This window comes from Cucurbita moschata, unplaced genomic scaffold (genome assembly GCF_002738365.1).
Source record: "Cucurbita moschata cultivar Rifu unplaced genomic scaffold, Cmos_1.0 Cmo_Scf00026, whole genome shotgun sequence".
NCBI lineage: Eukaryota > Viridiplantae > Streptophyta > Magnoliopsida > Cucurbitales > Cucurbitaceae > Cucurbita > Cucurbita moschata.
The window spans coordinates 1,946,277-1,961,107 of NW_019268542.1; the positions used below are offsets into that span (position 1 = coordinate 1,946,277).

Consider the following 14,831-nt stretch of genomic DNA (forward strand, 5'->3'; position numbering starts at 1 on the left):
ATATAGTTTTAAAATTTTAGGTTAATGGACTTAAAATTACTTTTTTGACAACCACTTTTATCATTTAATATCATTTAACCAACTGTATTTAATATTTATTAATTAAATAATTATAAATTCTATCAAAATTAAATTAATGGAGTGCATCTAGACTAACAGCCCACGAAAAATTGACGTGTTAGTAGTTTTAATGTTTGTTTGAATTAAGTCGAAAAAAAATAGCATTTAACTTTTCGTAGATTTTAACTAATACAATCGACTTAGTTTAAGTGCATAAATTATTTTCAAAAAACAAAAGTTAAAATACTCTACATGTCCATGTCAATAATAAATCTAGAAACTCAACGATAATCTCGAAAAATAACATACAACAATGAGTCTTCTTAACCTCGCTCTCATTTGAATCACAAAGAAGCTATACATACAAAAATGCTCTTATTCGAAACCTACTCGTAGAAATCTCATCAAATCTTATTTCTTATTCAACCTTATAAAGGTGATGTGTTCTATCTAGGTTGCATACATCTCTACTTATAAACACAATTGACGCTTCCTTAGTAGCACCCTCTAATATACCACGGACCCTAAATAGGTTATTCGTATTCCTCTATACTTAGTAGACCCTCATTATTCAAGATAAATTCATAATCATATGTTGAAATCTAATGGTCCATACATAGTACTAGCAAGCCCATATGATCATAATCGACTACATTGTTTCAAAGATAAAAAAAAATATATAGTAAGACAAAGGCTAAGGCTCATAAACAAGCCAATATTATTCTAGGTCATACTATAAAATCTAACAAATATATTATGAGCATATAGGATAATTCAACCACATGATAGGGTAGACTCAAATTTCTAGTCTTAAGTTAGAATAGGTTGTTTTGCATTTCATTGTTTTAAATTATTTTGTGTTTGTTTTTGTTTTCTCTAAATTTTAGTATTTCATATTTAAACACGTAAGACCCAGAGAAGAATTGTTTTAAACGTTTTTTTTTTGAAATTTTTGTTATCAATTATGTTCATGTAAGAGTTATATTTCCGCATTATAGATGAGCATGAGACGTTAGTAGCGACTCTGAGTGTGTGGAAATTTAGGGTCGTTACAGATTCTACTTGATTTGATTTGCTAAGGAAGAACGAAAAGAATTCTTGCAAGCGGGCAAACTTGAGCTTTTTCTTCCATGCTGCTTTTCTATCCCGGATCTAGCCGGATTCGAAGCTGATGCCAACAACGCTCTGGCTGCAAGTCGCTTTAGGTTTCATTCCAATACCTCAGTGTGTTGCAAGGGTGATAGATCCGCTTCGGGAGACTATGGTCCCCAAAGAAAGATCCGATCTGTCCTCCAGACTGCGCTTTCGCATACCGGAAGAGATTTGAATGAAAACTCTTTCTAGAAAGGAAAGGATGGATGCGCGAGTCTCTCTCATAAAAAGGTACTGTCAGGTCGCTCTACCCCTCTCTGTTTCTGACATCTTCTTCCTTTGTTGTTCAACTCTTCTTCATAGCCACCATTGAATCCTGTCTCTCTTGCCCTTTTCTCACAACAAGTCATTGCCTTAATTATGAAGCCTCTACCTTGAGTTGTTTCTCAATACCTAATCGCCTATGTTATTCATTCTCGTTTCTATTTTCTCTCTTCATTCCCATTCTATTTTTAATGGTAATTTCTATATCTTCCAAGATTTGGTTTGACTGAATTCTTATGGAAATTTTTCATTCTCTCTCCTTTTTTGTTCTATTTGGAGATTGACCAAGACCCTTCCAACGACCCCCTCTCTCTTCTCCTTCTTCCTTTGGGTTTTTCTCTCCTACTTGGTGGGTTAATCATATTCTGTCAAGTTAACATCCCTGCAGCCCGTTGAACCTTCTGCAGTTTTCGATATAAAAAAAAAAAAATACTATGCTGTCCAACCGGACGTCTCCTCCAAACCATGTTACTAACATCTTCACAAAAAGTTTTTCTCGACCTCTCTTTGAATTTTTCGGATCTAAGTTTCACGTTCATTCAAATTCGGCGCTCAGCTTGCAGGGTTTTAAGGATATTTAGCCTTCTATTACGGTTTATCATAGGTACCATATTTAATCCTTTATTGTAGTCAAATATCTAGATATTTGCCTCCTTATCATATTTTCCTCCTATCACGGCTTATCAAATTTGCCTTTTAGTAGGCAAATATATTGTATCCTTTTTAATTTATTTGTTTATTTGATTATCTAAATGATTATAAATAGAGAACTTTCACCACCATTTAGGTACGATGGGTTTTAACAAATATTCTCACAGGTAACCAATTTCTTAAACACGTCTCCGAGCAATTAAGTAACTATTTGAATATTTTTTGAAGAAATACTTATTGGAATAAACTAGGACTTCCAAGAAAAATGTCTATAAGATTATCATATGACTAATTTAGCCCAAGAATTTAAGACTAAACTCAGTAAGATGAAAAGTTGATTGATTTAGCTAGTATCCACGTTTAAGGACTTCAACAAACTTACGTCTTGTGCCCTTTTCATATGCGTCGACGTCAGTAAACGAAGTTGAGATTTTAGGTTTCCTAAACGTTCATAGATATGTAATTATTGACACTTTTAAGCCGCAAAACTCCGCGAAAGGAAGGAAGGAAGGCAAACAGAGAGGAAAAAAAAGGACAAAAATCGGCATCGAAAATGACAAACAGAGGAGAGAGAAATGTCGCTAAAGAATCGCGCAAGGAATCGGGCGAAGAATAAAGGATCCGTCATATTTCGGTCAGCCCTATCTGTGACCCGAGGCCCAAAACCCGCGTGATAAAAAGTTCCAGACTTTGATAACACGGACTCTCATGACGTATGAAAAACATTGTAGAATGACTATGATAGCGTTTTTAGTAAGCTATTGTATCTAATATTTTTTGGAGTGTTAGTTAGAATTTTTATACTCCTACATGCTACTGTTTGTAAACTTACATGACTTTGAGCGAGACAGTATCAAAGCATCCAGAAGATGAGTATCGGATTTGAAATAGGTTTGAATCATGTATTGGCTCTCGTACTTCTTGACTATATTTTATTGTTTTAAAAAATATTGTACCACTAGATCTCTACATGGATATCAAAAAATTATTCACATCAATCTCATTTTAATGTCAATATGGTATCTTTAGACTCGGTTTATTTTCAGTTTCTTTTTTAGAAAAGAATTTACTAAAAATGGAAATAAGTTCTTGTTTTGATATTGAAGAAATAAAATAATGTTGTCATTTTGTTGAACCTAAAAGTTTGTTTAACCATACCATTTAAACTTGTTTTTGTTGGGTTAGATTTTGAAGGAATAAAAATAAAAAACTAAAAATAACTAATTGTGTGTATATAAATACAACTCTATATATCTCCCATCAAGTCATTCCAAAATTCCTTTTTGTATTAGTTTTTGTTATCGATAATCATTATGTCGAAGGGAACCATGATTATTTTAATTGTGGTTCTCTTTGTTAGCATTGACATGATTGAGATAACAAATGCAACACAATACATCGGTTACGACCATTTGAAAGGCAACCTTAATCCTGGATGTATCCCAAAACATCCTGAACTTTGTAAATTAACTCCTCCAAATCCATATAAAAGAGGTTGTAATATAATTGAACTTTATTGAATAAAGTGAATTTTACGATCATTAATCTAAATCCAATAAACTAAGAATACTCTGGGGCTATAGTATGATTAGTTAAACTATATGTAGAGACATAAGAATGGATCAAGTTCAAGTATATGGCCAAAATGATCGATGGTACAGGGATAAGGCTGAGTACCTTATCTTGGAGACACTATGGATGCGCCCCAATTTTGTATATGATATAAACAATGTGATCACTAAATTGTACATGTGGAGACATGTGAGTGTGAGCGTCCTATGCAATGAGTATTGTATAAGATCGGACCATGAAGAAAATAACTCACTTTATAATGTCTTTTACTGTTGAGATTGATTTTTTCACTCGATGACCTATGTAACTCGACCTTAATCCTGGGCTAACTATGAACTCTTGTCTATTTAGAATTATCCTTAGATTTGTATGGGTGAGAGTGGCCCGAGTTCGCCGACTCAATAAGCCTCCCATTTCAAGGGTAAAACTGGGTGAATAGCTAGGGACATAGGGTGCAAGATAGAATTCGCTCCTACCCGCTTTTAGGGATAGTAGAGAGGTTGTTCCCTTAAGTACTGACTCCAGGTCTTGAACAAAGGGTCCCACCCTCTCATTGGCTCAAGAGGGATTCGGTTTGGTGGTTGGATCACAAACCAATTGTTCATTAGAGGATCAGTGGGACTTAAGGAACAAGAAGTAACTTTAGAGGTAAGACGGTAAATTAACCCAGCTCTAGTTACGAGCAACCTGTGAAGGATCGACTTACTAATCATGGCTATATCAAATGGACAGAAATATATCTATAATGAGGAGAGGGACAGAAATATATCTATAGTGAGGGGAGTGCAACTATCAGGCTACAGTGAAGTGTCCTAGTAGTTAACGAATGTTGTTTAACAAGGTTAATGAGTTTAGCCGGTTAATCTCGAATCGTTGGAGCCTATGATCTGTAGGTCAATTAGGTCCCTCTGCTAGCTCATATCACACTAAACCTTAGAACACTATGATGACTGAGTTCGAAGTGTTCGAATTCAAATTAGGGAATACATGCTAAATATATACGATATATTTACCAGAATTTTGTTTTAGTTATGAATTAAACAAAAAAAAAAAATTGGAGATATTTAAATAAGATTTAAATATTTTAATTAGGAATAGTAATTCATATGTGCCCCAAATGAAATTTTATTTAATGTTAAATATTAATTAAAATTTTTAATTAATCATTTAATATTATTTTGATTTGAATTAATTGTTGAATTAAAATTAAAAAAAAGTCAAAATGTTTACTTCACTTAATCCAAAAATACATGTTCGAGTTAGTTGAATATTGAGTGTCAGTATATGGTTTAACAAACATAATCCTACAAATTTGAGTGGAATTTTGAGTGTTAAAATTTGGTAATCTCAAATTTAAGTGAACAAGCAAATATGAATATAAATAGAGTCATCAACCTACATGGAAATTCTTCTTCAAAAACTTTGACAAAATCTCTCAAAACTCTCCCTTTACATATACTAAATTCCTATCAAGTTTCATCACTCACCGGATTTCACAATCCCGTTCTAAGGCAGGAGAATAATAGGGAAGACACTAGTGGTGGTTCGAAACCGGTTCGTTAAGAAAAAGGAATTTGAACTACAGAAGGTTAGTATTCAAACTCATTGAGTTTTAATGAACATGCTAACTAATTTACTATAATTGATGTACTTAGAGTGCCTAAGATCCAAATTGCTTCCGCACGTGTTATAGTAACACCATCACTTTGGATCTTCTTTTGCTTATATTTATTCGACCATTTGCCCAATTTAAAAGTGCTTTCGAGTGGCTAACTAAGATGAATCAAGGCCATAGTTGTCCATTTATATCTAAAATTGGAGAAATTATTTTTGAAGGCTACCACAAGGACACCTTAAATTGTTGTACCATGAGATGTATGAGAGAAAAATAATAAAAGTATTTTAATGATTTCTTAGGGATGTCAGTTTTATAGTTAACATCTTACCACTGTTAAAGTGTAGTCACATTCTGATGCAGTTGCTTCGTAATTAATTTTTCTTAAAATTGACACAAATGTATACGCATGTTTCAATTTTTTTTTAATTATAATACGTCTTTAAGTTTTTGTTACTAATTTCAAATCTATTACAAAATCTTTATTTTTGGTGTATTATTTCATGCATTTTCGTATTAGATTTGAGCATGTGAGTCAATATTAATATATTTACATTGATAATTTAGGTATGGAGTACGGTCACCATTAGAACGAAAGGATCTCTTGCATACTCGCGAGGATTACCTTAGGTTCCTTCTCATGTATCATAGTGACTTAAGGCGCCCCTTGCGCAAGACCGAGGAAGGATCTAGACATACATGAAACCATACATGAAACCTAGAGCCAAGAAAGAAGAAAAAACAAACCTTAAGTTGTGAACCTCAGATGGATTGAGTACTCCTTCAAAGAAGTATACTGAGGGTAGTTGAACAGTGACTTACCAAGTTGGTATAACCTTTTAGCCATGGGTGATCGTTAAAAATAGTATTGAGCACATAGCCTAAGTTTTTGTTCATAGGATTAAGTCCGACGAGACCTATAAGTAGGTATACTCATCCCATGTTATTCTTCTTTTTTTTTTTAAATCGAGTGTAGACCACTGTTGAGGGTGGGAGCATGGAAAGTCGTGCAACTTCATCTAGCCATCTTCCTTCTTGTCATTTTATTATTATGTTTTGATTTGACTTTGCATATATTGCCTTTGAACTATTTTTATGTCTGTTTTTTTAACTATTTTTATGTCCATTTTGAATGCGTATTTAAATTTTAAATTTCTTGTCTGTCCTTTTACAAAAGAAATTTTTACCGTCATTTTTTTCCCTCGAGTATATATAGCTACTTATGATTCGAGGTATCAAGAATTGGGTCGTTACAATTTGATATCTCAGTTCTAAGTTGATTAGGTCCAATAGATAATTTTCTTTAGATAGAGAGTTAGTGTGTCCCTTGGGGCTTGACTCATAGTGTAACCATCAGTTAAAAAAATAAAAAAATTTAGTAGCCGTAAAACTCTAGTTTTCCAGCGACCGTCGAAGTTTTCATGACCAACGCAGACGGTATTGAAAATCAAGTCATTACAAAAAAATCAGGTGGTTACAATTTGATATCACAGTTCTAGGTTGATTAGGACCTATAGATAATTTTCTTTAGATATAGATAATTTGCTTGGCTCATAGTGTAACAATTAATTGAAAAAGAAAAAAAACTTAGTCACCGGAAAGTTTTCTGACGACTGTCGAAGAAACACGCTCCACGACAGGCCAAAATTACCACAGACGCTTCCCTCAACCTTCAACTATCGCCACACGATCCAAAATACCTACAGAGAAGAGAAGAGAAACGAAAGAAATATAGGGAGAGGGAGAGAGAGAGAGATCCAAACTTTCTCAGCGAGATACAAGATGATCAACCCGACGTCACCCAAAATTGCCTCAGATGCTTCCCTCAACCTTCAACTATCGCCACACGATCCAAAATACCTACAGAGAAGAGAAGAGAAACGAAAGAAATATAGGGAGAGGGAGAGAGAGAGAGATCCAAACTTTCTCAGCGAGATACAAGATGATCAACCCGACGTCACCCAAAATTGCCTCAGATGCTTCCCTCAACCTTCAACTATCGCCACACGATCCAAAATACCTACAGAGAAGAGAAACGAAAGAAATATAGGGAGAGGGGGAGAGAGAGATCGGAACTTTCTCAGCGAGATACAAGACGATCAACCCAACGTCAAAACAACTGAGTTATACCGCTAACGAGATCTCGGACGACCACACATCAACCTAAGGTACATTTTGTGCCCTTTTCATACGTGTCGTCGTCGGTAAATGAGGTCGAGATTTTGAATTTCCTAAACATTCATAGATCTGTGCACTATGATATCATTACACTAGATGTGCACATCCAAGTGGGACGTAGATGTGTATTAGTTGTATTAGTTGAACCATAAAGTTAGCCAATTTTACGGCACGGCTCCCTATCAGGTCCATAGGTCTAAGCCTCCTCACTAGTCAATTATATAGAAAAATATTAAATGGTCTCCACATACCAAACCACGCCTTTTCAACTTGTTTTGTTGAAGTGCTGGGTATGGGGTTCGAATCCATGCGCACTTACGTGTAGAAGATCTTAAGTCTTCCCCTTAACCTCTCGGGCAAACCAACTAATTGATGCACTTTTGTGCAGAAGATCTAAATTTAAATTAATTAAACAAATATTGAAAATTAGTATGAATACTAAATTTGCTTTCCTAGAAGGTTCATAGTATGATAATTTAGCCTTCTATTACGGTTTATCATAGATACCATATTTGATTGTTTATTGTAGTCAAATATCAGAAACACGTCCGAACAATTAAGTAACTATTTGAATATTTTTTGAAGAAATACTCGTAGGAATAAACTAGGACTTCCAAGAAAAATGACTATAAGATTATCATATGACTAATTTAGCCCAAGAATTTAAGACTAAACTCAGTCAAATGAAAAGTTGATTGATTTAGCTAGTATCCACGTTTAAGGACTTCTGCGACTCTGATTTTGAATCTAATTGCTCTGATTGAAGTTGAGACTCCTGGCAAAGTATAAATGACTCTATAATGTTGATATGAATGTTATTAAAAAAAATTTCCAATTTTTATTTTTTTGGAGAGCATGTTCATGTGGTTGAATTATCCTATATGCTCATAATATATTTGTTAGATTTTATAGTATGACCTAGAATAATATTGGCTTGTTTAGTGAGCCTTAGCCTTTGTCTTACTATATATATTTTTTTTATCTTTGAAACAATGAGTCGATTATGATCATATGGGCTTGCTAGTACTAGGTATGGACCATTAGATTTCAACATATGATTATGAATTTATCTTGAATAATGAGGGTCTACTAAGTATAGAGGAATACGAATAACCTATTTAGGGTCCGTGGTATATTAGAGGGTGCTACTAAGGAAGCGTCAATTGTGTTTATAAGTAGAGATGTATGCAACCTAGATAGAACACATCACCTTTATAAGGTTGAATAAGAAATAAGATTTGATGAGATTTCTACGAGTAGGTTTCGAATAAGAGCATTTTTGTATGTATAGCTTCTTTGTGATTCAAATGAGAGCGAGGTTAAGAAGACTCATTGTTGTATGTTATTTTTCGAGATTATCGTTGAGTTTCTAGATTTATTATTGACATGGACATGTAGAGTATTTTAACTTTTGTTTTTTGAAAATAATTTATGCACTTAAATTAAGTCGATTGTATTAGTTAAAATCTACGAAAAGTTAAATGCTATTTTTTTTCGACTTAATTCAAACAAACATTAAAACTACTAACACATCAATTTTTCGTGGGCTGTTAGTCTAGATGCACTCCATTAATTTAATTTTGATAGAATTTATAATTATTTAATTAATAAATATTAAAGACAGTTGGTTAAATGATATTAAATGATAAAAGTGGTTGTCAAAAAAGTAATTTTAAGTCCATTAACCTAAAATTTTAAAACTATATGGTAAGAAATAAAAACAGATGGAATAAACCAAACATATTTGTTATTTATAAAAATATAAGGCAAAATAATATTTTTAAGGAAGTTTTTTTTTATTTTTTTATTTTTTTATTTAATGTATTTAATCTAGAAAGCATTCTAAATAAACCATAATTTGTTAGCGAGTTAGATTATCGAGATAGGAATTTTTAAGAATGGGGCAACCATTGAGTCTACTGGAGTAGAAGTGGAAGTATAGACGGAAGGACAATGAAGGGTCATGGTAAGAACGATTATTTTAGAAAAGCCGACGTGATTAGCTATTAAGTGATCATTTCGAAGACACGATCGATGCCTTATATAGTTTAGAATTGTCGGTCTTCAACATCATAGGAGGAAGTTGGAAAGCACTGATTGTTGAGATCTAAATTGGTTTCGAGTATAAATGAGAAGGTGTGAAGGATTATAACAAAATAATATATAGTACATGAAGTTGTAACACTCAAATGTTTTAAGTGAATAAAAGTATATTTTAAAATTTTGAATCATAAGGAAAATAAATAAATAAATAAGAAAAGTTGAGTTAAGTTACAGAGTCACTCGAGAAAGAACTTGACGTCCTGTTTAAATTCAACATGGTGAAACAGGATGTAACGACCCTAAATTTCTACATATCTAGAGTCGCCACATCCTAATGCAGAATAAAAATCTAAGAATGCTCATCTTTATTAGTGGAAAAATTTAAAACTTCATAATACATTTAAACATTGGAAACCAATACCGAACTTACATGTTTCAAACATCGTGCTGGAGTTCAAAAGATAAAATAAAACGATTATAAATTAATTAATATAAATGAATGAAATGCAAACGCCCTATCGTAACCAAGACTAGGAATTTTAAATATGCAACTATCCTATGCACGCGCCACAGTCTCTGATCACGATGCCGCCGTCAACCGTACATGGGAGCCTTGCCTTTACCTGAAAAACAATATGGCACACGGCCTGAGTATTTCGAAGAAATACTCAGTAAGTGACCCCACTATAGGGGCCATGCTAATGCAAACACATGCAATCATGAATAGGGACTTATCTCTAATCATCTTAGGGGTGGCCTCTAGTCTCGGACAAATTGGATGTGTAGTACTTCCCAAAACACGACTCACACGTGCGAGTGTGAGTCCCCAAGGTGCTCGCACACCCCCTGGACCCTCTGATCAAGCTAATCTGTAGTGACGTCCAGAGGTCAGCGGAACCCCATAGTGTCATGCTCCTCATGAACACCCTCATCTGTGTGCTTTCGCACCTGTGCGCATTCGCGCTCATCATAAGGTGCGCGTTCGCACTCATCATCTCTAGGGGAAGTAGCCCTATACTTATGAACATACAATATGCATGAGGTCCCTCTAAATCCATCGTAATGTCTCTTCTGACACAACCCTCTAGTCTCATCTCTTTGTTACTCTAGGTAACGCATACTCGTGTTTATTTATATTAATATCATTTTCATGCTCTTAGGGTTGTGTCTTATGTCGATCTAACGACATGATGCAATATGGCACTCATCATCATCTAGCATGCTCAATATGGAAAACATCATCATATTAAGGTAAAAAATCATGCAATCATCATGCTCTAATGCCACAACGTGGTCAAAAATATCAAGCGTCATTCAACAAAATATGTATATACTGCACATATCATCAAGCATCATAACCCACACATCATCATAACTCATACAATTTATTTAGCCTATCCTATAGTAAGGCCACTTACTTTGTTGGCCTTGGCCGAAGTACTCCCTAAATAGCTAAACGTAAGCTCCCGTTCCGTGAGAGTTGCTTCCTACGTCGTCGGGGTTTGTTTCCTATCACACCGTTCCCCACTTTCCGTTAGTATTTCACAATTAATTTATCTATAATTTAATAAATGTGAAATATGGCTCTCAAACGGCCTCGAATACCTTAATCGGGGCTGAAAACAGATCTGGGAGGGTCGGAACAGTGGAAACCGGGCTGAAAACAGGTGAGCCGAGCCATTTGCGCCAAGCCGAGCTGAGGGACCGCCTGCGCCGCTATGTGACACATGGCAGCAGCAGAGCGAGCCACGTCGCGCAGTAGCGTCGGGTCGAAGTGCGGGTCGCAGTCCGGTTCGGGTCATGGTCTGGGTCGCGGGCTGCAGAGGCTACGGGGCCAAGACTACAGTTGGGCCTCCGCTTATTAGGCTAGGCCGAAAGTTTTTTTTTTTTTTTTGGGTTGCAGGCCGGCTCGCTTGGACCGTGGGTCTGGTCTCGGGTTGGTTCAATTGAACCGTAACTTCTGGGCTGGTCTGAGGTTTGGGCTGCAGTAGTTGGGCTGGGCCGAAGGCAGAGGCCGAGGAAAGAATGGGCTGACCCTCTCAGATTCTGGGTTCGGGTTGACCCGGATCCGTGGGTCTCATCTTCCTTACCCGACTTCGGCCGATTTTCCAGCGAGCTTTCTCTCTCTCCTTCCCGCTACGTTTCTGTTGCCGATTTCGGTCCTCTCTCTTTCTCTTCTTCTTTATTTGTCGTCCTTCTTTCTTTTCTGGAAGTCTGGCGGCCTAAAGGTTCCTAAAATCACAGATCTATGACGATTAAGAAAAACCCAATTTTTCGACCTCGGTTACCGACGACGGCGTTTACGAAGAAGCACAGAACGCACCTTGAGTTAACGTGCTTTTGCTAGGGACCGTTCTCGTGGTGGTAACAGGTCGTTTGGTGTCGGTTTGAGGGTTCGTCGGAGAAACTGGACACTCGCCAATTTTTTTTTTCCCAAATCTCTCTTTCTCGTAGTTTCTGTCTTTTCTCTCTTTGCAGGTATCCTGATGGTGCTGGTGTCGTGGGCTGAGGGCTGGTCGTGCTGTAGTCGTCGTATCGCGTGGGTTCTGCAAAACTCGGTGGTCGCCGGAAAACTCGCAGGTTTTCCAGCGACTGAGTTTTTCTTTTTCTTTTTTTTTTCTAGTTTTCTCGTTTTCCTTTTTTATTTATTTATTTATTATAGATATATATATATATATATATACACATTTTTTTTCTTTCTTTCTTTCCCGGGTCGTTACACAGGAACTGGCGAAGCTGACGTGCGAGTCACTCGGGTGCGACGGAGATGAATCAATAGTAGTGAATTTTGCTTTTTAAGTTGTATCATATGCTGGACGAGAGCGTGTCAATAGAGAAAATGTCCGAGATGAGTGCCTGTCAGATTATTCATTTTTGCTAAGTTTAGGAGCTGTTTCATGGTCCTCATAGAAGTAACCCGTAGTCACACTGTCCACTACTTAAGCTGCAATCATTGCTGCTGCAGCTTGTGCAATCATTGCTGCTGCAGCTTGTGCAATCATTGCTGCTGCAGCTTGTGCTTGCGAAACCATATGGTTGAGAAGGATGCTGGAAAAGCTCGATCATATCTCAATTGGAGCTAAAATGGTGTACTGTGATAATAGTTCCACTATTAAGCTAACCGAAAATCCAGTTTTCCACGATCGAAGCAAACACATTAATGATCGTTTCCACTTCCTCTGTGATTTAAGTAAAGGTGGAACTGTGATGTCACAACATTGTCATACTAAAGAGCAAGTGTTTGATACCATAACAAAACCTTTGACTCGAGTTGTGTTTAAGATGCTACGCGTGTTGCTTGGTGTCTGTCAAGATCCTGAAGTTTGATCTAAACACGCATTTTAGTTCTATTTTTATGTTATAGTTTCTTAATATTAGATCACTGATACAATTTTATGCCCATATCAGATAGCTATTTTTATGCTTTAGTTTCTTAATATTAGATCACTGATAAGATTTATGCGGATATCAGTCGTAGATATATTCTTTGTTTTGGCATGATATTCTAGTTTCTGTTAGAACTTTATTTTTATCTTTGGTTACACATTGTACTGGCTATAAATATACTCATTCTTCCGAGAATAAAGTACTAGTTTCCTTCCTTTTGCAAACTTATCTTCATTAAATTTATCACCGCTATCCTAAGCAATTTAACTGGGTGTGTATTTATTGTTCTACACACGGTCAACACGTGTGAGTATGGACCCACCAATCGGTTCGCACACCTCTTGGAAATCCTTCTTTTTGGGTGAGCATTCCTAGGAGTTGTTGATGTCGGACACCCGTTAGGAATAGCAACCATTGTAGCATTCTAATAAATATAATGATTGTTTCCGTGCCTCGTAGTGTACGCATCTGTACCATCATAAAAGAAGAAGGGGTATCCGTGACTTTATATTATATTCGTGGCTTTCATTACATGTATAACAACCCCTCTAACATTTTTCTTTATATTATATCATTTTATCATAATTTTCCATGCATTTATCGGAGTTATGCATTATCATGTCTTCTAACATATCATAAACTTATCATGTCTTCTAACGTATCATATCATATCATATATCATAACATTCAAAAATCACATCACGAGCAGGTCGTCAAGCATAGAATATCTTAACACATCATATTGTAAACATATCATTTGAGTACGTATAACATAACATTCACATATCATATCGTACACATCATTTCATTATCATCCAAATATATGTGTATACGGCACATGCGAAGCCACGACCACATGTCATCATACAACATAAAATTTATAACCAAATCAATAGAAGTGTCACCTACTTGTTGGCTTTAACCGACATTTCCCTAATATTCAAGTACGTTTGCTTTTCGTCCCTTGAAATTTCTCAAAGTATTGTCGATTGTAATTTTCTATTAAAACGTTCATTTTGTTTCGTTAGTAAGTAAAATTCCTTAACTCAATTTAACTTAAATCGTGAAATTGAACCTTATATTTACCTTAATTGTCTTAAACAAGGTCAATTTTAGCTTGAAGATGATCAGAACGATGAAAATTGAACAAAATTCCCTCTACCGAGCTGAGGGACTGATTTCTTAGTCGCAAAGGCAAGCGAAAGTCGAGCGAGCTAACTGAACCGCATAAGCTGAAGGAAGCTTGGTAGTATCTTAATATGCATAATTGAGCTTGACAAAATTTGAGGAAAAATAAAAAGGTAAAAAAAACTGTCATTATAGAACTATGTCATTATTTTATTGTGGCCTATGCCATTTTTATAGTTAAGAGACAGTAACACCTCTATACATAGAGAGAGGGGGCTTAGTGTAGTCTAATGCTTGTTGAACTCCTTGAGGACATCTTCAAATGATGATAGTACTCCACCTTCGCAATATATGACCAAGGAATGCCATCGTCAGTTATAGCTTCTACCACAATAATAAAAATTCTTATTCTACCTCCATTGATCGTATAAGACAAACCATTCACCACACGCAAGTCAATGAGACGTTCACCATATTTGTTATACACTTCCATTGCAAACCTTCCGACTTTTTGCAATTCTTCTTCATTGATATTCTTAATTGAAACTAGATTTGAAGGAAACACTTCTTCACACCTCATTTAGGAACACCTTTGATAGATAATTTCAACAAACTTTGTTCATGAATAGTTGAAGTTCGATATTTATAGTTGTGGTTGAACGCTATTCATATTGATATAGCAGAATCTTACAACAAAGACTAATTTCGCATTCCTTTGCTAGGAGATAGCTTTGAATCAAATTCTTTGGTTTGGATAATGGTGGAATTGTTTAAGTCAAAC

At 35.6% G+C, this 14,831-nt stretch overlaps 1 long non-coding RNA gene across 1 annotated transcript in view; it reads right to left on the reverse strand.

Moving 5' to 3' along the window:
• LOC111462126 overlaps positions 1-14,364 on the reverse strand; it is a 23,365-nt gene extending 9,001 nt beyond the window's left edge. The window contains exons 1-2 of the long non-coding RNA XR_002713716.1: positions 14,354-14,364; positions 10,216-10,219 (exon numbers count right to left, since the gene is read on the reverse strand). This is a non-coding gene — a long non-coding RNA (uncharacterized LOC111462126). The remainder of the gene's footprint in view (positions 1-10,215; positions 10,220-14,353) is intronic.
• Positions 14,365-14,831: the final 467 nt, after the last annotated feature.